Here is a 25,859-nt window from a genome sequence, read left to right as displayed (position 1 = left end):
CTTTTTATCTCACAACTTAATATGTTTTTCATCTTTTGCGCTATTTTGCCGGTTAAAAGTACGCCCATCACTGTATAAAAATATATAATAAATTATTATTTTAAATATTGTTAACAAATATATTAGCTTTAGGACTACATATTCTATAAATTTAATATATTTTGATCTTATAGTAAAAAAATTCTAGTATAAAAATTTTAACATAATTTTTCTCAATAACTTAAAAGTGTGACATAGACCCTTCATGCACTTGTGTCTTCATTTATTTTGATATAGTTATTTAAACACTTTAAAAAGCTATAAGGGAGTTTCCCCAAGAAGTGCATCATTTTTTGGTTATTTCACGTTGAAATATTCGCTTTGACATTTGACGAATATGAACCAATTTTTCATTACCTACAACTTTGCTTCTACTGGGTCTAGAGTCTAGAGAGTTCATACTTTCATAGACCATTTTTTTCAATTATTTATAAGCTATATTTTTACTAAGAATGTTTTTTCGATAAAATACTTCATTTTTAAGTTATTTGCAAAAAACCGTCTAAAAATGTTTTTTTTTTGTTGAACAGTGAACATATTGTTTTCTCGCACATAACTCGAAAAGTATTACCTTCGTGAAAAAATGCTATAGAATAGAACAAAAGTTACTTATAATTAGTCAGTTTATCCATTTCTGGACTTACGTATATTTTTCACCCCCGAGAAGAGGTGAAACTCACCCACAGGTCAAAAGCACACATTGGCACAATATACAAAGGAAGTGCTATTTAATATGTTCACAATATACAAGGTGTTTTATAAAATAAGTAAACGACTGTTACAATAAAAGTAAAACTCGACAGATTTTTTGAATTATTTTTCGAAATAAAATAATGTTGATGAACACACTATAAAAAACATGTAGAACTATAATCAATTTTTTTGTAGAAAAGAAAAGTAACGCTGGGCGTGAACGGTGGTCTAAGGCAGAAAAGTCACTAGTATGTGATAATTTTAAGGATCATATTCAGAAGAAAATTGCGTCCAAAACAGGCGAGTGTGCAGAATGCATCCCTAGATATAAGGACTTTCCAAAGAATAAAGACTGGCTGAAAATAAAGACTTATGTCTAATACTAAAGTGTATAATACTTTTAGAGCAAAATGACCCATTTTACCATTTTTCATTTTAAATTAGAAATGTTTATTAGTTTAACCGAATGCATTTTTCTTTAATAGTTATGTAATAAGATATTTTACTTTTTCTTTAGTTTATTTCTATTTTTACACACATGTTTGTTCTACCGAATATAACCTTTTTTTTTAAATAAGATGTGTTAAATTAATAAACCATTTTATCACATTTTCAGACTTTTCAATATGCATTTGATCCTATTACCAGTCGTTCCCAAACTTTTTGTTTCTCATGGCTTTACAGATTAATCCATTGAAGTTAATCACAAATAATACAAATTAACATTGGGAGTGAGTTTGTTGACCATTAAGAAGATGGGTATTATTTTCGGCTGCAATGCTCTTCAAATGGGAATTCATTTTTTTTTCGAATCCTGAAAAAACTAATAAGTATTTTTGAAAAATTTAAACGCAGAATGAAAGACTAAATTATTATCGAGGATATATATATATCGAGGATTATAGAATATTGTCAGCATATTGTTAGTCAGACAGCGACAATCAGTGACAATTTTAAATATTTGACATGGCATCAGGAATATTTTGAGTTGTTGATTAAATAATATTGATATACATATAGTGTATTTGACGAATAATTGATTTAAGACGTGAACTTAATAAAAAGTTGTTTATTGTGTATTATTTGTGGAAGGTCCAAGCAGAGAATACATCAGGATAATATATTCTGTGATCCAAGTATTTTGTTGTTGAAGATGTTCAAAATTGTAAGCGTTCCATAGTAACAATATATTATTAAAAAATCACTTTAACATTTTTCCTCTTTTCTCGATTGAGTATTAGTTTTTGTTGTACATATAAATTATTACAATCAGTGAATACATAGTTAGTGAAAAAATTATCACATTTATTAACTGAATTAATAATTTGCAATTATACAAATAGCAGTTATTCAAGAACATTTAAAAACCATCGCTTTAAAGTTAATCATGACATTGTCAAGTAGAATGACATTCTAGTAATGTTTACATATCCATACCAGTGTGAATTTTAATACACGTAATTTGCCGTGTAAAGACAGAAAAAATACGGATAGCCGTAAAATATTTGCGAATTATGTACCGATGGCCTTAAACAATAATTGAAGAGTGGAAATTCAAAATGGTCTAATTCCATTTTAGTCACATTTGACTTGTAACTGTTGTGAATTTCAACTTCCAAAGGACTTGACCAACACTCATTAGGAGTCCCTGCTATAAACTAAAGAACCAACAAAAAACATATAATGCGTGATCCTATGTAAAGAACACACAGTCAATTCAAAGCCCGGGTCGTAAAGTAACCTGGCAACACAGCAGGGCTTCCTAAAATGTATTAAGTATACTTTTTTACACATTTGGGCTTCGATTTGCTGGATTATACTCCGGGCTACTAATAGTCTATATAGTACATATAAAAAAATAAATGAAAGAAATTATTTCCCCTCTCAGGTTGCTCTTGATAAACTCGTTACCCTGATCATTTTAATAGAAAATACACTCCTATAAGATGAATATTTCACCCGGGCTGTGGGTTGTCTGTTAAGTGTTCCGGGCTTCTAATTGTCCGATTGGTATGTATATATATATATATATATATATATATATATATATATATATATATATATATATATATATATATATATATATATATATAACATATAATATATAATATATATTTGTTTTTCTTGGGTTTAGGTTCAGAGATTATGTTTTAAATTTGGAACTAGATTTTATTGTTCATTTACAATCAACGTTTCGGCAGAAACTCTTGCCTTTGTCAAGATTGATTTCTAAAAATTTTTACAAATGAAAAACAATACATTATTTTAGAACAATATTAAAACTTACCAAACACGTAAAACGACACACTAACGACGATGAACAGATACAAATTAAAAATTGAGTGTTGATATCTCATTGCTTACTGTGCTAGTTAATTACAGGAGCGTATCTTTAATGTAGTAAAAGGGATACAAAATGGAAATATGTTACTTTAAGAAATTTTTTAATGGTGTAATGGTGTTATTTATTATTAATTAAATTAGATTAAAATAAATTCTATTCAGGTTGTCCGTGTCTTTCCTATCGTTGATTGAATTTTTGTTTCTTTTTATTTCTATTGATTCGTAAATCTCCCTCTTCTTTTTGTTCTTCTCGGTTTTTAAAATCTTTGTGCTTTCGAAGTCAAATGTATGCTTCTTCCCCTTCTCATGTTTTGTCAGTGCAGTTGTGTTGTTTTTGTCGTATTTGTGGGAACGAATTCTGGATTGAAGCAGTTGACTAGTCTGACCAATATAGACACCATCACAGTTTGTACAGGGTATCTCATAAACAACATGCGATTTTTTGAGTTTGGGAGTTTTTGTTTTTAGTTTGGTGAAATATTTATTTAAAAGGTTGTTGCCTTTATGAGCCACTGTTATGTTGTGTTGGGCTAGAAGATGCATTAGTTGTTCGGATAAACCTTTTATATATGGAAGAGTTGTATACGTAGTTTTGGTTCTACTACTTTTATTGTTGTTGGTGTTGTTATAAAATTTGTTTATTCTTGACTTAAATACCGATTCGATTAGATGTTCGGGATATGCATTACTTAGGAGAGCATCTTTTGCTTTTTTTATTGCAGTTGGTCTGTATTCTGGATCTGTTAGTTTTATGGATGTATCAGCAAGGCCTATAATTACCGACTTTTTCTGGGAGAATGGATGGTGAGATTTATAGTTGAGATATCGTGAAGACCATGTTTCTTTTGTGAACCACATAGTTTTGATTGTGTTATTAATCCGATGTAAAGTGACATCCAGAAAATTTATTTTATTATGCTGTTCAATCTCTATAGTAAATTTTAGCTTTGGGTGGTAGTTGTTAAAATTTTCTAAAATTTCGTTCACTTTATTTGTTGGGACAGCACATACACAGTCATCAATGTAGCGGTAGAAGAATGGTACATTAAAACCTAAGTGACTTATGACAGATTCCTCTAAATCTTCCAGAACCAGCTGGGCAATAACACTAGAAATACTTGCACCCATTGCACATCCATCTATTTGTTGGTATATTTCGTCTTTGTATAAAAAGTATGTTGAGTTTAATGTTAACTCCACAGATGATTGGAACTCTTGCAATGGGATATCAGTGTATTTTTTTATGTCATTCCACTTCTTTTTTATGATGTCAGTGGCAAGTTTTATTGGGATGTTAGTGTATAGTGAAACGACATCTAAAGATATTAATATGTAGTTATTTGGTATATGGATATTTTTAATTTTAGAAATAAGGTCATTGGAATCTTTAATGTAATATGGATTATTGTTTGTGATATTAGAAATAATGTTTTTCAAAAACTTTGAAAGATTCTCGAAGGGCGATTGAATGCAGGAAACGATAGGACGTAGAGGTACATTATTTTTTGTGTGTTTTAGGTAACCCATAAATTTTTGGTGCTATAGCATTTTGTAGTTTAAGTGATTTTGCCGTGTTTGGTGATATATAAGCACTTTTGTCCCATCTGTCAATAAGCTCATTATTTCTTTTTTGGAAAATGTTGGTGGGATCATTTTTAAGTTTACGGTATACGGTTTCGTCTTTTAGAAGGTCATTCATTTTGTTGTCGTAATCTTTAGATTCCATAATGACGGTTTTGTTGGTTTTGTCAGGTTTTAGTACAACTACATTAGGATTTTCCCTCAAGAACGCTTTTGTTTTTTGAATTTTTTTATGTAATGCTTTATTTTCGAATGAATATTTATTTTTGTTTTTAAAATTGGTTAAAATATTACAACATTTTGTTCTTATTTGATGTTGTGCATCTCCATTTAAATTAGAAATTGAGTTTTCAATCGAACAGATAATATCAGATACAGGAATTTCGTTTTTATTATGAATAGGAACTGCAAAGTTGTCTCCTAAACTTAAAATCTCTTGTACGTCGTTAGGTATTACGACGTCAGTTAAATTTTCAACCCAAGATCTCTCTAATTTAATTTCATTTTCATTTGATTTTAAAAGTAATTTATTTATTTTTTTGGTGTTCCTATTTTTAGTTTCGCTAAAAACATATTCACTTTGTTTTAAACACTCATTCTTAAAAGTATAAAACATGTTTGGTGGTAATATATTGATTAAATTTGATTCATTCTTAATGAGTTCACAGTTTAGCTTTTTCAATGAGATAACACAGTCAGTAATAAGTAAATTTAAAACTTGTTTTATAAATACATTAAAAACATTTTTCTCGAATTTACGTGCAAGGTTCACAGAAGTAAAGTTTATATGCTTTGTATTTATATTTAAAAAGTTAGGTGTTAAATCACAGTTTTTACAGCGTAAAAGAAAAATTCTTCTGTTCTTTAGGTTGGCTTGTTTTGTTAGCAATTTCTGGTATACTTTCATTTGTAGAACGGTTGATCGTCCGTAGCTAGATTCAATACTACGGTAGTAAGGCATATTTTCACCCATGCCGATATATTGTTTTATTGATGTTCTTGAACCATACTAATTATATATAATATATATTTGTTTTTCTTGGGTTTAGGTTCAGAGATTATGTTTTAAATTTGGAACTAGATTTTATTGTTCATTTACAATCAACGTTTCGGCAGAAACTCTTGCCTTTGTCAAGATTGATTTCTAAAAATTTTTACAAATGAAAAACAATACATTATTTTAGAACAATATTAAAACTTACCAAACACGTAAAACGACACACTAACGACGATGAACAGATACAAATTAAAAATTGAGTGTTGATATCTCATTGCTTACTGTGCTAGTTAATTACAGGAGCGTATCTTTAATGTAGTAAAAGGGATACAAAATGGAAATATGTTACTTTAAGAAATTTTTTAATGGTGTAATCGTGTTATTTATTATTAATTAAATTAGATTAAAATAAATTCTATTCAGGTTGTCCGTGTCTTTCCTATCGTTGATTGAATTTTTGTTTCTTTTTATTTCTATTGATTCGTAAATCTCCCTCTTCTTTTTGTTCTTCTCGGTTTTTAAAATATTTGTGCTTTCGAAGTCAAATGTATGCTTCTTCCCCTTCTCATGTTTTGTCAGTGCAGTTGTGTTGTTTTTGTCGTATTTGTGGAAACGAATTCTGGATTGAAGCAGTTGACTAGTCTGACCAATATAGACACCATCACAGTTTGTACAGGGTATCTCATAAACTGTGATGGTGTCTATATTGGTCAGACTAGTCAACTGCTTCAATCCAGAATTCGTTCCCACAAATACGACAAAAACAACACAACTGCACTGACAAAACATGAGAAGGGGAAGAAGCATACATTTGACTTCGAAAGCACAAAGATTTTAAAAACCGAGAAGAACAAAAAGAAGAGGGAGATTTACGAATCAATAGAAATAAAAAGAAACAAAAATTCAATCAACGATAGGAAAGACACGGACAACCTGAATAGAATTTATTTTAATCTAATTTAATTAATAATAAATAACACCATTACACCATTAAAAAATTTCTTAAAGTAACATATTTCCATTTTGTATCCCTTTTACTACATTAAAGATACGCTCCTGTAATTAACTAGCACAGTAAGCAATGAGATATCAACACTCAATTTTTAATTTGTATCTGTTCATCGTCGTTAGTGTGTCGTTTTACGTGTTTGGTAAGTTTTAATATTGTTCTAAAATAATGTATTGTTTTTCATTTGTAAAAATTTTTAGAAATCAATCTTGACAAAGGCAAGAGTTTCTGCCGAAACGTTGATTGTAAATGAACAATAAAATCTAGTTCCAAATTTAAAACATAATCTCTGAACCTAAACCCAAGAAAAACAAATATATATTATATATAATTAGTATGGTTCAAGAACATCAATAAAACAATATATCGGCATGGGTGAAAATATGCCTTACTACCGTAGTATTGAATCTAGCTACGGACGATCAACCGTTCTACAAATGAAAGTATACCAGAAATTGCTAACAAAACAAGCCAACCTAAAGAACAGAAGAATTTTTCTTTTACGCTGTAAAAACTGTGATTTAACACCTAACTTTTTAAATATAAATACAAAGCATATAAACTTTACTTCTGTGAACCTTGCACGTAAATTCGAGAAAAATGTTTTTAATGTATTTATAAAACAAGTTTTAAATTTACTTATTACTGACTGTGTTATCTCATTGAAAAAGCTAAACTGTGAACTCATTAAGAATGAATCAAATTTAATCAATATATTACCACCAAACATGTTTTATACTTTTAAGAATGAGTGTTTAAAACAAAGTGAATATGTTTTTAGCGAAACTAAAAATAGGAACACCAAAAAAATAAATAAATTACTTTTAAAATCAAATGAAAATGAAATTAAATTAGAGAGATCTTGGGTTGAAAATTTAACTGACGTCGTAATACCTAACGACGTACAAGAGATTTTAAGTTTAGGAGACAACTTTGCAGTTCCTATTCATAATAAAAACGAAATTCCTGTATCTGATATTATCTGTTCGATTGAAAACTCAATTTCTAATTTAAATGGAGATGCACAACATCAAATAAGAACAAAATGTTGTAATATTTTAACCAATTTTAAAAACAAAAATAAATATTCATTCGAAAATAAAGCATTACATAAAAAAATTCAAAAAACAAAAGCGTTCTTGAGGGAAAATCCTAATGTAGTTGTACTAAAACCTGACAAAACCAACAAAACCGTCATTATGGAATCTAAAGATTACGACAACAAAATGAATGACCTTCTAAAAGACGAAACCGTATACCGTAAACTTAAAAATGATCCCACCAACATTTTCCAAAAAAGAAATAATGAGCTTATTGACAGATGGGACAAAAGTGCTTATATATCACCAAACACGGCAAAATCACTTAAACTACAAAATGCTATAGCACCAAAAATTTATGGGTTACCTAAAACACACAAAAATAATGTACCTCTACGTCCTATCGTTTCCTGCATTCAATCGCCCTTCGAGAATCTTTCAAAGTTTTTGAAAAACATTATTTCTAATATCACAAACAATAATCCATATTACATTAAAGATTCCAATGACCTTATTTCTAAAATTAAAAATATCCATATACCAAATAACTACATATTAATATCTTTAGATGTCGTTTCACTATACACTAACATCCCAATAAAACTTGCCACTGACATCATAAAAAAGAAGTGGAATGACATAAAAAAATACACTGATATCCCATTGCAAGAGTTCCAATCATCTGTGGAGTTAACATTAAACTCAACATACTTTTTATACAAAGACGAAATATACCAACAAATAGATGGATGTGCAATGGGTGCAAGTATTTCTAGTGTTATTGCCCAGCTGGTTCTGGAAGATTTAGAGGAATCTGTCATAAGTCACTTAGGTTTTAATGTACCATTCTTCTACCGCTACATTGATGACTGTGTATGTGCTGTCCCAACAAATAAAGTGAACGAAATTTTAGAAAATTTTAACAACTACCACCCAAAGCTAAAATTTACTATAGAGATTGAACAGCATAATAAAATAAATTTTCTGGATGTCACTTTACATCGGATTAATAACACAATCAAAACTATGTGGTTCACAAAAGAAACATGGTCTTCACGATATCTCAACTATAAATCTCACCATCCATTCTCCCAGAAAAAGTCGGTAATTATAGGCCTTGCTGATACATCCATAAAACTAACAGATCCAGAATACAGACCAACTGCAATAAAAAAAGCAAAAGATGCTCTCCTAAGTAATGCATATCCCGAACATCTAATCGAATCGGTATTTAAGTCAAGAATAAACAAATTTTATAACAACACCAACAACAATAAAAGTAGTAGAACCAAAACTACGTATACAACTCTTCCATATATAAAAGGTTTATCCGAACAACTAATGCATCTTCTAGCCCAACACAACATAACAGTGGCTCATAAAGGCAACAACCTTTTAAATAAATATTTCACCAAACTAAAAACAAAAACTCCCAAACTCAAAAAATCGCATGTTGTTTATGAGATACCCTGTACAAACTGTGATGGTGTCTATATTGGTCAGACTAGTCAACTGCTTCAATCCAGAATTCGTTCCCACAAATACGACAAAAACAACACAACTGCACTGACAAAACATGAGAAGGGGAAGAAGCATACATTTGACTTCGAAAGCACAAAGATTTTAAAAACCGAGAAGAACAAAAAGAAGAGGGAGATTTACGAATCAATAGAAATAAAAAGAAACAAAAATTCAATCAACGATAGGAAAGACACGGACAACCTGAATAGAATTTATTTTAATCTAATTTAATTAATAATAAATAACACCATTACACCATTAAAAAATTTCTTAAAGTAACATATTTCCATTTTGTATCCCTTTTACTACATTAAAGATACGCTCCTGTAATTAACTAGCACAGTAAGCAATGAGATATCAACACTCAATTTTTAATTTGTATCTGTTCATCGTCGTTAGTGTGTCGTTTTACGTGTTTGGTAAGTTTTAATATTGTTCTAAAATAATGTATTGTTTTTCATTTGTAAAAATTTTTAGAAATCAATCTTGACAAAGGCAAGAGTTTCTGCCGAAACGTTGATTGTAAATGAACAATAAAATCTAGTTCCAAATTTAAAACATAATCTCTGAACCTAAACCCAAGAAAAACAAATATATATTATATATAATTAGTATGGTTCAAGAACATCAATAAAACAATATATATATATATATATATATATATATATATATATATATATATATATATATATATATATATATATAACAAAGGAGCACTCGTAAGTGTAGGGTTTTATCGGTCAAGTGGGTGAAAAAAGAGACAAAGAATTCAGCTACTTCATCTATTTATTGAAGACGTTTCGTCTACTGCTCAGTAGACATCATCAGTTCATCTACAAAAAGAGTGGTATAAGAAACAACATCCAAAAGAGAGGTAAAAAAGCACTAGCGTTACCTTAAAAAGACATGTAGCAACAGATAAGATGTACATAGTAAAAAAACCTTATCCATGAACCAACGTAATGTAAAAGTAATATAACATTTAAGTGTATAGTTAATATTTAAAAAACTTTAGTACAGCCAAAGACAAGACCATGTGGTAACAGTCACATATAAAAAACAAGTGTAAAAAAGCCGGCTTGCTTTTTTAAAGTCAAGAATGAACCAAGAAAAAACCAGATTCACACTTCCAAAAACTTAGTAGTATTTAAACATACTTCATTTTAACTTTAGGTAACATCATTAAATAAGTAGAATGCTAATATGCAACTTTGAAAATTTAAAGTTAAATAGTTACCAGCAGGTCATCCGAGCCCAACTGACACACAAAAGAAAATGGAGTTTGAATTATCAGGTGTAAACTGACATCTCGCCAAGAGGCAGGCAACCTTTAAAAGATTTATAACAAAGAGTGACTGACAGCTGCAGTGCAGCGCGGTAAAATTTAAATTGATGTAATTAAAACAGTTATATAAGTGTTTAAAAAGTGAAAGTAATATCAAGAAGTAATCAAGGGATGTACCTTATACCTCGTAGACAAGAATCACAGTTTAATTTAAACAAGTGAGGGCACTTCACACAATTATATGGAAAAGTGCCTACGTTAGTTTACTTTTCCATATAATTGTGTGAAGTGCCCTCACTTGTTTAAATTAAACTGTGATTCTTGTCTACGAGGTATAAGGTACATCCCTTGATTACTTCTTGATATTACTTTCACTTTTTAAACACTTATATAACTGTTTTAATTACATCAATTTAAATTTTACCGCGCTGCACTGCAGCTGTCAGTCACTCTTTGTTATAAATCTTTTAAAGGTTGCCTGCCTCTTGGCGAGATGTCAGTTTACACCTGATAATTCAAACTCCATTTTCTTTTGTGTGTCAGTTGGGCTCGGATGACCTGCTGGTAACTATTTAACTTTAAATTTTCAAAGTTGCATATTAGCATTCTACTTATTTAATGATGTTACCTAAAGTTAAAATGAAGTATGTTTAAATACTACTAAGTTTTTGGAAGTGTGAATCTGGTTTTTTCTTGGTTCATTCTTGACTTTAAAAAAGCAAGCCGGCTTTTTTACACTTGTTTTTTATATGTGACTGTTACCACATGGTCTTGTCTTTGGCTGTACTAAAGTTTTTTAAATATTAACTATACACTTAAATGTTATATTACTTTTACATTACGTTGGTTCATGGATAAGGTTTTTTTACTATGTACATCTTATCTGTTGCTACATGTCTTTTTAAGGTAACGCTAGTGCTTTTTTACCTCTCTTTTGGATGTTGTTTCTTATACCACTCTTTTTGTAGATGAACTGATGATGTCTACTGAGCAGTAGACGAAACGTCTTCAATAAATAGATGAAGTAGCTGAATTCTTTGTCTCTTTTTTCACCCACTTGACCGATAAAACCCTACACTTACGAGTGCTCCTTTGTTATATTGGAATTGACGGTCGTACTCCTTTATGATATATATATATATATATATATATATATATATATATATATATATATATATATATATATATATATAGGTCTCATTTTACAATTCATGGCACATTCTTCTGTTACAATTTCTCTTGCTCTCTTCTTGCCACTCCTCTCCATTCTTTTCTGTCTAATACCTTGTTTCTCCAGTTATCTATTTTTAATTCTCGTAAATCTGCTTGGACGCTGTCAAACCATCTTTTACGGGGTCTTCCTTTCCTTTTTTCCCTACTGGTTTCCTGTTCAATATCATCCTGGTCATTCTATGGTTTTCCAATCTTTGCACATGTCCCAGCCATCTTATTCTATGCGCCTTTATTATTGCGGTGATTTTTGGTTCCGTATACAGCTCTTCCAACTCTTTATTTGTCCTTCTTCTCCATCCCATTTGTGTATTTATGCCACCGTAAATTGATCGAAGAATTTTCCTCTCCCATCTTTCTAATCTTTCTTCATCTGCCTTTCTTAAAACCCATAATTCAGCTCCATATACAACCGCAGCTCTAATCACTGTCTTGTTAATTCTTTCTTTTGTTTTTCTTGAAACAAACTTCGTCTTCATTAAGGATCTCAGCATTCCGTATTTCTTGTTGCCTTTTGTAATTCTGGATTCTATTTCTTTATCTTCATGTCCATTTTCCTTTACTTTCACACCAAGGTAAGTAAACTCTTCCACTCTGTCAAAACTGTATATGTAATCTTTCTCCTCTTGTATTTTTATAAACTCTTCATTGTCTTGCTGTGTATCACCCATTATCATGTATTTAGTTTTCTTTTCATTTATCTTTAGACCAAACCTATTTGCTTCTTTTTTTATCTTTTTCACAATTCTTTTCAATTCTTTCTTTGATTTTGCTAATATTGTTAGATCATCCGCAAAAGCAATACATTGCTGTTCGTTTTTAAATATGGTTTCTTCCATTTTTATGCTGCAATTCCTCATTATTACTTCAAGAACAAGATTGAACAACGTGGTTGACATCGGGTCACCCCGCCTGAGTCCTTGTTTGATTTCGAAGTCCTCTGAGATGTCTTTGCACACTACTTCGCTTTTCGTTTTTGCCAACGTCATTTCAATCAAGCTAATCAATTTTTTGGGGATTTGTAGTTGTTTCAGAGCACGGTACATTTCTTTTCTATTTATACGATCATATGCCTGTTTAAAATCTACGAACAGCGCATACAGGGTCGTTTTGTACTCATAGCAATTTGCTTGTAATTCTTTTACGTGAAAATCTGGTCTGTTACCGAACGGTTGGATCGAAAGCCTGCCTGGTACTCTCCCACAGTATCCTCCATGTATTCGTTCAGTTTTCCACGTATGCATTGTGCTATTATCTTATACCCTGTCTCTAGGAGTGCTATTCCCCTATAATTTTCACATGTTTGTTTATCTCCTTTTTTATGTATGGGACAGATTCTAGCCAGCATCCAGTCATTTGGCATTTTTTCCTCTTCCCATATCTTTTTCACCAGCCAATATAGTTGCTCGTACAGTTGTTCTCCTCCTGCCTTTAACATTTCAGCTGTTATTTCTGTCGCTCCTGGACTTTGTTGTTTTTAAGTTGGCTGATTATATTCATTACCTCTTGCCTTGTTGGCGTTCCCACTATCGTATCGTTTTCTTCCATGTTCTGTGTTATGTCCATCTCGTCCTCTTCAACATTATTTAATAGCTCTTCGAAATAATTTTTCCATCTTTCTAGCACCTGCGCTGTTTCACTTATTAGTAATCCTTCTTCATTCTTAATATAGATGCTTCGGCTCTGATATCCTTTGTCCATTCTTTTAACCTCTTGGTAAAATGACCTTATTTCTTTAGTTTGAAATTTTTCTTCAATTTCCTTTAGCTTATCTTCTTTGGATATTCTCTTCTTTCTCCTACATTGTCTTTTCATTTCCCTTCTTGCGTCCCGTAACATTTCTGTTATTCTCATTTTCTTTTAATAGCATTATTTGTCTAGCTCTCCTAACTGCTTCAGCTGCTTTTTCACATTCTTCATCATACCAGTCATTTACTTTTCCTTTTCTCACTGTACTGTTTAGAACTGCCTCATTTGCCTTCATTACTGATGTTTTTACTTTCTCCCATCTTTCTTCGATTTCCATTTCTTGTGCGCATGTTGCCAGTTCTATGTATATTTTCTCTTTATATTTATCTTTTACTTCTTCACTTTTCAGTAGGGTCGAATTGTATTTTCTCTTACCTTCCGCTCTTTTCCTTTTTCCCTTCCCGGTCGCACCCCAGTTTCTCATGCATGTCACTCTTTCTAGGTAGTGGTCTGAATTGTATTCTGCTCCTCTCATGCTTTTTATTTTTGATATAAAATTCATGTCCATTTTTTCTATTGCTACATGATCTATTTGGTTAATTGTTTTTCCGTCGGGCGACTTCCATGTACCTTTGTGGATTTCCTTCCGGCGGAGTTGTGTACTTCTTATTACCATATTTCTCTCCATTGCAAACATACTGCTCGGTGCCCGTTATTATTTGTTATATCATGTTTGCTATGTATGTTTCCCTACTATGTTCTCATATATATTTTCTTTTCCAATCTTTGAGTTGAAATCGCCCATTATTATTTTCATATCGTATTTCGGTGTTTTTTCGTATTCCTCCTCTAGTTGCTCATAGAACATGTCTTTCTCATCTTCATCCACATCCTCTATGGGAGCATGCACATTTATAATGCTTGTATTTCTTCTTTCCCCTTTCATTCTTAAAGAACACAGTCTGTCAGATATAGGCTTAAAAGTTATTACCCTTGATTTCAAGTTTTCCTGTAGTATGAAACCTGTTCCTCTGGTTCTCTCTTTTCCACCACTTTTAAAAAAGGTTGTGCCCTCTACATCCACTATTTCAGTTCCTAATTGTTTGGTTTCTTGTACTGCAAGCAAGTCCAATTTATATTTCTTGACTTCTCTTACTAGTTCTTTCAGATTGCTTGCACCATATGTCCCTCTCACATTTTAAGTTCCAAAGTTTATTTTTCGTATATATTTCTCATTTGCCTTAATCGTTGCCTCGGTCGTTTTACTGCTACATACCGTTTTTAGTTTTTTGAACTTTGCTGCACCTCAAAGCGGTTCACCTTGGCGTTCCACTTCCAGACTTCGTCGTTTACTGTCAGTTTTTGGAAACCAATTTTTACATTCTTTCCTTCTTCTTTCTCTTTCTTTGCTCGTTTTCTTATTCTTCCTTGTATTTCCCTTTCTATTTTATTCATATCCTCATTAATGTATATCATTTCCTGGCCAACCTTTTGTAATTTGTTTTTATTTACCATTATCTTTTCTTTATCAGTTGCGTTCTTCAGTTCCACCAGACAGGTTTTATTTCCTAACTTTGTTGCCCCCTTAATATTTATTTCCACCTGCAGTATTTTAGCGCAGAAATCCATTTTCTTTAATATATTCTGATCGTATGTATTTATGTCCATTCCTTGTATGATTACATTGTTTCTTCTCTTTTCTTTTTCCATTTTATCCATCCTCTCCTCCATTTTGTCCATTTTTTCCTTCAGATCATTATTTTCCTTTTTTATATGATCGTTTTCTTCCCTTAGTTCCTTAATCTCCTGTCTATACTGTTTCGGTTCCTCTTTCATTTCCTGAATGTCAGTGGTTAGTTTTGCTAACATTTCTAATACTCGATCCATTTTATATCTTCCTCCAATTTTTCTCCCCCTTCGCCTTTTGTTTTGATTGGTCTCCGTATCATATTCATTGTCACTACCCATTTTTTTCCTCGTGCTAAAGCTTCAGGACAGAAGGTTGCGATTCTATAGGTCTTGTAGTACTTGTAGCCCCACGCAAGTGACTATTGACCGGTCGACCCGTCAGATCTCCAGTCACTATCAGGACTACAATTACCACTTTATTTCTACTTTATTTCTATTTCGATTTCCTAATTGGATACACTTTATTTGAAATCCGGCAACGTCGCAATTTATTTTGTCGTGACCTGTCTTCACCTATCGCTGTTATCAGCTGACCCTAATTAGTTTAATTACTTAGGTATATTTACATTAGTTTTTCACTGTTGACGTTTATGTATTATTCACTCACTAAATCCATTTGAAAGAGAAATTTTTTATCACTACACTTATAGAGTCTGCTAAAGTTTATATACTGTTTAAATTTCTTGAAATATTTTGTGTTGTAAGTCGCGTAAATCGAGATTATTACATACAGAAATTATAACACATTCTTACTCTTCTATACCAACGTTGCCACCATCGGATAATATAAAGGCCATTAATGCTTTAAATTTATTATCAATGAATCTGGATGCAACAACAGGATCAGATGCTATGTAATCATTCACTGTCCGATTTTTATTTTCGTCCTTATACAGTTGTTTATAAAGCTCGTGCAGGTCAGTCCAATGATATTCACTTGGGCTAAATGCTATGAAAAATGTCGCAGGGCCATAATGTGCATTCATACAATTCACATCATTCAGTGGCTTTTTCCAAAATTGTTCAGTGCCTCCAAGTCGACCAAATATCGTAGATAATTTGCCCTCGAGCTCAATTTTTGATTTATCACTACAGTTACAGTTTTTACAATAAGTGAGTAGTAAAAGAAAGCAATTTTCGCTAGTTTCAATAATATGTGTTGCCACCACGGTTCTGGATGACACTCATCATTCGATGTGGCATAGAATTGATTACATTTTGGATGTACATTTGGAGAAAAGTGGCCCATTCCTCAATGAGGGCCATTCCAAGCTCTTCACGTGTTGTTGGAGAAGGTGTACGATGTCTTACACGCCTTTTCAAAAGGCTCCATATATGCTCAATCGGATTCAGGTCAGGACTTTGGGCAGGCCAGTCCATTTTTGCAATACCAACATCTTCAAGATACTGTGATACAATCCTAGCCGTGTGTGGTCTGGCATTATCTTGCATTAGTAGAAAATCATTATCAATAAACCCAGCATATGGCATGACATGATCTTGTAGGATCTCCGTTATGTATCTGTGGGCTGTTATTGTGCCCCTTTCAATTAAGACGAGATCCGTGTGTGCGTCAAAAGAAATCCCTGCCCAAAATATTACTGAGCCACCACCAAAAGCAACCCGGTGTGACCGAGTACATGCAGCATAACGTTCTCCGGCCCTTCTGTAGACTTTATTTCTACCATCTTTACCATAAATGGACATTCTACACTCATCCGTAAACAATACTTTTTTCCAATAGTCTACTCTCCAATTGACGTGTTCTCGGGCAAATCCAAGTCTGCGTCTTTTATGAGCTGCAGTAAGTAATGGACCCGTTGCGAGATTGCAAGCTGTCAAACCCTGTTCTTTTAACCTTCGTCGAACTGTAGAAATGCTGATGACTGGTCCTTGGGCTTGCTGAATATGGCTTTGGAGCATTCTAGCAGTTTGCCACCGGTTCCGCAATGCAGCAATAGTGAGAACTCGATCTTCTCTGACAGTTGTCTTTCTTTTGGGACCTGTACCGGGTCGCCGTTGTAGAGATCCGGTCTCAACAAATCGTTGGAAAATTCTCTGCACAGTTGAACGACTAACATTTAGTTGCCTTGACACATCACTTTGGCTTGTTCCATTTTCTAACAATGTAACAATCTGAACAGATTTTCTATATGTTTCCATCGTTATTAAGAGGTCACTCTAACTCAAAAATATCGTAGAAACTCTTTTGATCACAACAATAATTCACACTTGAACCAAAACGAAAACGTCTATTTATTTTTAACAATTCACAGAACTGTCAAAAAAATCATTGACAGTTCAATTTGACGTAATTCCGCAAAGCCTCGATGATTTTTAAATATTGATTTCTGAGAATTTTAGGGTTTAATAGGGTTTCCAAATTTGTTTATTCTCTTTATAGGCTTTGTTCAGCTTCTCAATATACGTGATAATTCATTTAATTTAATGAACATAAAAGAAATTAAAAGAAAATAAAAACATACATAAACAACAATACAAGAATTTCTTAAATTTTGCGTGTGGCCCGTTTTCTCTGACGCGCAGTGTATTATCCAACATAAGCGAATGAATCAAAAAACAGAATGTTAAGAAAACCTGAGGCTATAGTTGGGTTTTAATTTCAGTATTTTATAAATGCTAGAATTTTCCACAGGGTGTTGCGAACGTTGAGAAAAAAACACAGTTTGATTCGTACGCGCGGTATACAATGAACGTTTACCTATTTAGCAACAATGCTGGTACAGAGATATTGACAAATAATAAGGCTATAACATATTAAAATAATTACTTAAATCGGACAACAGGTTTAGGAAATTTGAGACATCAAAAATGACCCATTTTGTGGTTGTCCCGTTTTTTTTGACGCGCAGATGACCCGTATGCGCGCCAATGGAGAATATAAAATTCTTAATTGCATGTCAAAAAATGCGCAATAACTATCTCTTAAAACCTACCAAATTTCATTTGCATATCTCAACCGGTTTTAGGGCAATATAAATCGTCAGTTTGTAAGAAAAAATTCAACATCCTGTATGTCGGAAACGAAGTATTTGCGGACATATGTTTATAAAGCAAACGGCCATTATTTTTCATGCATTTTTGTTTATTTATTTATTTTAATTACCCCTTAAAGTTTGTCGTACTTCTTTAGAAACACCCTGTACTAATCAAGAGCATGCCTAGTTGTTAAAGTACACAACTTTTGTATTATCCAACATAAGCGAATTATTTAAAAAGCAGAATGTTAGAAAAACCCGAGGCTATAGTTGGGTTTTAATTTCAGTATTTTATAAACGCTAGAATATTCCACAGGGTGTTGCGAACTTTGAGAAAAAACACAGTTTGATTCGTACACCCTGTATACAATGAAAATTTACCTGTTTAGCAAAAATTTTAGTAAAGAGATATTAACAAAGAATAAGGCTATAACATACTAAAAAATGACTTAAATCGGACGACAGGTTTACGAGATACGCGACATCAAAAATGACCCATTTTTTAGGGTGCCCGTTTTCTATGACGCGCAGTTTAGTTTGAAAAAACAATTAAACTTTTAGTAAATTAAATATTTTTAACTTACCTTCTCCTTTTTGTTAGCATGTACACCCAAATTTTGAGATGCCTTTGGTTTTTTCGGACGTCCAATCATTTTGAAAAGAAAAACGTATGGAAATTTAAATTTCACTCAGTGATTTTATTTGGTAAAATTATTGTATGCTTTCAAGTTTGATTTGAATTCAATAATAATTGTACAAATAATTATTATTATTGTTGGCTGGTCAAAATTAGAAATATGTACGTGACTTTGCCGATTTTGACACAAGAATATTGCTAAATGTTTATATTAAAATCTGAATCAGGCTGACTTGTACAATGACACATTTTTGGCTACAGTGTTACTAATAAAATTAAATATCCCAGAGAACGCCAGTTCTCGCCACTGGCGCACAACCCCATACATGCGACACTATAATATAATATATACAAAAAAAATAGTGTATGTACACCTGGTTCCAAAAAAAAACTGATACGACTCTTGACGCGTATTTTGTAGAAAATTGAGCAGGGTATTTTGAAGGATAAATACTTAATATTTACATACTGTCAATGTCACTGCCAAATCTTAAAATTTGTCAGATAGCTTATTCTGTTCCACGGTTATTAGACTTTATTATTAATCTTTATTATTAATCCTTTTTCCGCAACTGAGGGTATCTTATCAACTGTATTGTTTTTAAACAATAGATGATAAAATAAAAATATTGACAGTTCAAAAATGTGAACATTATTGCATTGTGTGTGGTCTAAGTTTGGGCTGAAAACTGAAATGTATTACATTTTTACAAAATTTTGGAATATGTTTAATTACGTAGACCAATTTTAACAGTTGTTTTCAATACATATTTCAATCATCTACAAATAGTTTCTAATGTCTTTTGATGTCAAATAATTAGGGAAGCTGGAATTCAACAGTTTAGAATTTTACATTGAGTTAATGCAAAATTGTGACGCATGTCAAAATTCTCAATGTATTTTAATTGTATTCATTTTTTTCGAATCCTGAAAAAACTAATAAATATTTTTGAAAAATTTAAACTCAGAATGAAAGGCTACATTATTACCGAGGGCTGAAAGTCCCTGAAAACTTCTATAATATTTATTTTAATAAGTTACAGGGCTGAAAATAAAAAAAAGTGTGATATTTAATTTCAAATATTTCATTCAATAGAAACTGCTTGTTTATTCTAAGGGGCTTTCCGCCCTCGGTAATAATGTAATCTTTCATCCTGCGTTTAAATTTTTCTAAAATACTTATTAGTTTTTTCATGGATAAGTTGTTTGTTGTTTGTTTATTTTATTATTTGTCTGTCATAATCAATATGTCAGATCAATCAAATACACTGTTCAACATGATCAAATCTTACTAAGAGTCGTATCAGTTTTTTTAGGAACCGGCTGTACATTCGATAGACACTATATCATTTGGAAGATAATGCGTGAAAGACAACCATTTATAACGCTTAACGTGTAATCGAGACATTGAACTTAATACATTTAATTTATAAATAACTTTGAAAAACTTCTGATACATGAATAAAAAACCGCTAAACGCCGTGTATTGGGATTCACATCATCCATTATTAAGCATCCAATTAAGAGCAAGAAACATTCTTTTAAAATTTAAATGTCCTTGGTAAACAAACACACGTTTGTTTATTATACATATTACGTGACCCAGATTACTCCACACAAGTGTACCAGTTGTCAATTCTGCGGTGTCAGCGATTCAATATTATATATTCCTAATTCATGGCCAAAGCCGACTTAGCATAAATAATATCAACACTTTCTCTTTTATTGATATACACAGAAAACATCGGGAGGCATTCTAACTTCTAATTTCATTGCGTGATCAATCATCATTGATAATTGAGATACACCAGAGGGTGAACGTACATTAGCACACCAACTCTTTACAGTCGCACTCCGAATTGATAATAAATGAATATACTGTGAGTAGTGTTTACTTCATCAACCCCTATCGTAGGAGGTAACTACCCCCAACCACTCTGAGATGGTCCAGATGATGTAGAACTAATATATGGCGATCTAAGACCAGGGAATTACACAGGAACTGGCAGTCTGGAACGAGAAATGGAAAGAAAAACGTCTATGAATGAGGTTTCTTGCACCTCGACCACCCTAGAAAACAGTGTGGTATATGGAGAAAGGATGGAGACATCAGGCCCGAGAAGGAGCTGAATATGGTATGGAGATGGAACATGGTATGGAAAAGGGACGTTATAATGGGATTTATCTCATTATTTAGATATTTTAGAAATCCTTAAATTACCTTAAAGTATTCGTTAGATATTTATTTATAAAACAATGAACATTACGCATATTTGTTATAATAATTGCAAAGTAGAACACCTTAGTTAAAGTCCACGTTTTGCTTAGATCAACAAGGTCGATTATTCATTTTGACACACTAACGAGAATATATACAAACATATTTACAAAACGAAGTATTTGATAAATATGGGAACACGATCAGATTTGAGTCATTAGTGGGTCAGTCGAATTAGTTAGTTAGGTTTGGGAGGTTGCTGCCGTTAGAGCAGAATAATGTTCTATCCTATCAACTGAATACATTTATATGGTATTACTTCAAACAAAATAAAGTAGTATCAGTACATAGTGTATTCCTGATAGTCAACCCCATTCTAGTATGGTAAATATCCAGTTACCACCATAACGTGCATCGAGGACTTTTGGTGATACGAACATTGACGTTTAAAAGTGGTAAGTCCATATTGTTTATTCGTATGGTATTTCCATGATATAGTAGTAATTCGTATAATATAAATAATAATGATAATATAACATTACTTTAAGGTATACATAATCTAATTTTTACCTATTTTTATCGACGTAACCTATTTTTAATTACCTTTATTGCTATTATCGGGATTTTTTTACAAATATGGCTATTTTGATACATTTAACATTTTTTCATAATTTTTATATAGTTACTATTTTATCCAAATATTTTTTTACCGATTTCTATCAAACTGATTTTATGATGATTCATAATAATTGATATAATGATTGCAATAGAAATCACTATTCACTATATAAAATTTACTATTTTTGACATATTATTTATGTGACAATTTTATTATACCTCGTAAGACTATCGAATTTATGCTTTCGTTACGAAGTACAGGAATAAAGGATAGGAAAAATTATGAATAAATAAGTAGCAACTTAAGTTACTTGGGAAGACTTCGTCAAAATAGTTGAGGAGAATACGCAAGAAGTAATAAGACAAAGCAAAAGGGTCTTGAAGAAGAAAGTACCTAAATCTAAGGATATACAAGAAGAAGTAACGACACAGTTAATTAAATCGTATAACAAGTTCACACACTTAACGAAGAAAAATTGGGAAGCGCTAACAGACAAACAAAGAGAAGCGTACAGCTGTAAACTTAAGAACAGTAGTTCCAAGTTCAATACATCAGCCAATCGACAAGGAAATAGAAGAAGAACAAAGCGTCGAGAAAGTAGAAGAGGAGAAAAGTGACGAGGAGATAGAAGAGGAAAAAATTGACGAGGAAATAGAAGAGGGAAAAAGCGACATAAAACAATGTTGTTCTGAAGCTATTTCCTTGTGGTATTTTTATGATTAATTATTTATATGGGAAATAAGCCACAATTAAAATGAAAAAAATAATTTTATTAACGTTTCGACGCCCAAATCGGGTGCCGTTGTCAAAATACAAAATATTACTAAATAAACAAAAATGTTGTTGCTAAGCAAAAAAATTCTTCTAATAATTTATTTAATCTGACTCATTTATATTGGCAATTTAGACATATATTATACATTTTAAAGTAGAAGACTTTAAAATGATATTGCCGATATTTATGAGTTGCGTTCCTGGGACGACTTACTGAAAGATAGTTCATTCGATTACATGAAATCAACCCCAACTCAAAAATATCCGTCACAAAAAAATTATAGCATGTGATCTGTCTTTAAAAAGACAACCAAATGCAACGTCAGTAAAATTCTCGCGTTAGAGACTTCATAGTAAATCACAAGGGAAAACCAGGAAAAAACCTTGTGATACTATCCCGACATCGTAAGTATTTGGTCTGACATTTAATTTACTCTCAAAAAATAATACCAAATTCTGACTTGTAACATGTTTAAATTATAAATAATATTAATAATACTAGATATATAAGTAATACTAAAATATAAAATATGTACCAGCTCGATGTTATTACTTACTAATCTTGGTATTTTCTTTCTGTTGACTTCCTCTTTCAGTATGGGCAACCACATCCTACTGCATTCTACCGAGGAATTTGCGACACAATTGGTTTCATTTAGCAGAATTAGAGCCGCTTCTTTGATTTTTCTCTTTTTACTATCTGATTCTTTCAGGACTATACTTGAATCTCTCCACTGAACTCTATGTTCATTATCCCATGCGTGTTGACATATTTGAGATCTATCAAATTCTCTATTTTTAATATAAGATTGATGTTCACTTATTCTAACGTCTAATGGTCTTGATGTCTCACCTAAATAAAATTGTTCGCATTCACAAGGTATTTTATAAATGCAATTATTTAGTGATTTACTATGAAGTCTCTAACGCGAGAATTTTACTGTCGTTGCATTTGGTTGTCTTTTTAAAGACAGATCACATGCTATAATTTTTTTGTGACGGATATTCTTGAGTTGGGGTTGATTTCATGTAATCGAATGAACTATCTTTCAGTAAGTCGTCCTAGGAACGCAACTCATAAATATTGGCAATATCATTTTAAAGTCTTCTACTTTAAAATGTATAATATATGTCTAAATTGCCAATATAAATGAGTCAGATTAAATAAATTATTAGAAGAATTTTTTTGCTTAGCAACAACATTTTTGTTTATTTAGTAATATTTTGTATTTTGACAACGGCACCCGATCATATAAAACTCTATTTCCCATTCCAACCGACGGAATCATTGGGAGAGACTTTATTTCAAACTTTCAATTCATACTAGACTACGCTAACCTTAAAATGCACATTAAAGAGGACAACGATTGTTACATTAGTACGAACATTTTGGATAATATAGATAATAACACAATAATAATACCGCCTAGATGTGAAATTTACAGAATAGTAAACAATTTTCAAACACTGAAGGATGACAGGATAGTGAAACAATAGGAAATACAACCAGGAATATTCATAGCAAGAGCAGTTATTTTAAGTAATAATCCGTACATCAAAATTTTGGGTCTACCCCAAAATCCTGACAGCCAAAATCCCGACAGCCACAATCCCGACGGCCAAAATCCCGACACGCCAGAATCCCGACATGTTTGATAAGTTTCTTTTTAACATATAATTACATTTATTTCTTGTTTTTGTTTATAGCCATCTGTTTTTTATTTTTTGTTACTAATCAAAAGTATTTTGTATTAAAAGTATTAAACAAAAGTCGGAATTTTTACTTATGCGAGGATTGTTGCATGTCGGGATTTTGGCCTGTCGGGATTCTGGCGTGTCGGGATTCTGGCGTGTCGGTGTTTTGGCCGTCGGGATTTTGGCTGTCGGGATTTTGGGCGGCACCGCAAAATTTTGAACACAACCTACGAAACAGTAAATGTAGAGGCAAACACAATCAGGACGTTAGACATTAAATTATTCAACATATTGTGACACTATTTAGTCCGCTCACGAATTGGCCTATTTCTTCCCGAAGCTTCTCGGCGTTACGAGACAATACCATTCCTATCCACGGCGTGCGAGACGACCGCTGCCGAAGAGTATTTAAGAACAGGAATTTGTATTCGAATCGGATTTAGTGAAATGTATTTATTAGTTATCGTAATTATTATGTTTAGTTAATTAAATCATAAATTTGAGTTTGTAAATAAATTAGATGTGTTAGTTGGTGTTATTTGTAATTATTAAAATAAATAAGTGATGTAAATAAAATAATATAAGTAAGTCTTCCTTTATTTAAATTAAACTTAAGATATAAATAAATAAAATAGTAGAGTCAATCGCGTAAAAAGACAATTACGCCACAAATGGTGCAGAAGTGAGGATACTTGAAATAAATCAATTCAACGTAAATTTTCGGTTTAAATAGAGTGTGGAACCTTTAAAAATAAATAAAATATAAATCGTAATAAATAAAGTGTGTGATCATGTCTACCTTGTGTAAGCTAAAAATTGCAGACCTGAGACTTGAATTGGAAGAAAGGGATCTGAGTTCTACTGGGAAAAAGGCTGATCTGGTCGAACGTCTAAAGAACGCTCTTCAGGAAGAGGGTAAATATCCAGAAACCTATTTGTTTGAAGACAAGCATGCTGCTGTGATCTCGTCGATTTCGAAAGTATCGACAGACATTACATCGCTAGAGAACAAAGTTTCGACAGACATTACATCGTTAGAGAGCAAAGTTTCTAGTGAAATCTCCCAAGTTTCCTCGGATGTTTTGAAAGTTTCGACAGACATTACATCGTTAGAGAACAAAGTATCGACAGACATTACATCGCTAGAGAACAAAGTCTCGACAGACATTACATCGTTGGAACATAGAGTTTCTAGTGATATTCTGAAAGTTTCGGGTGATATTTCATCCCTTGAAAGCAAGATGACTGACAAGATCTCTAAAGTCACTTCGGATTTTGACGACAAGATATCGTCCATAAAATCTACTTTTGAAGAAAAGATCAAGGAAATAGAAAAGAAAATGGAGGAAACGGAAAAAGTGGACAAAGTGGTAGAACCCATCTTAACAGACATTAAAAATGATGAAACCAAATACAAATTGGAGCCACGGTCGATAGTTGAAGGGAGTGTGGGTCATGCTCGGGTTAAGGTGCCAAATTTCGACGGAAGGTCGTCATGGAACAGTTATAAGAAACAATTTGAAACAGTTTCAAGAGCGAACGGATGGTCTGAAAAAGACAAATCTGTAAATCTGGTTATTGCTCTTCGAGGAGAGGCTTTGGATGTACTCCAGACCATAGCTGTAGAGGAGACGAATGATTTTGAACAACTCATGAAGAGACTAAACATGCGTTATGGGCACGAACATTTGGAGTATGTCTATCAGGCGCGGCTTAAAAACCGACGACAAAAGAAAGATGAATCTCTTCAAGAATACGAGCTAGATATTGCCAGGCTAGTACGATTCGCTTATCCAACAGC

The sequence above is a fragment of the Diabrotica virgifera genome, chromosome 9, assembly GCF_917563875.1.
Source record: "Diabrotica virgifera virgifera chromosome 9, PGI_DIABVI_V3a".
Classification (NCBI taxonomy): domain Eukaryota; kingdom Metazoa; phylum Arthropoda; class Insecta; order Coleoptera; family Chrysomelidae; genus Diabrotica; species Diabrotica virgifera.
This window is presented reverse-complemented; position numbering follows the sequence as displayed.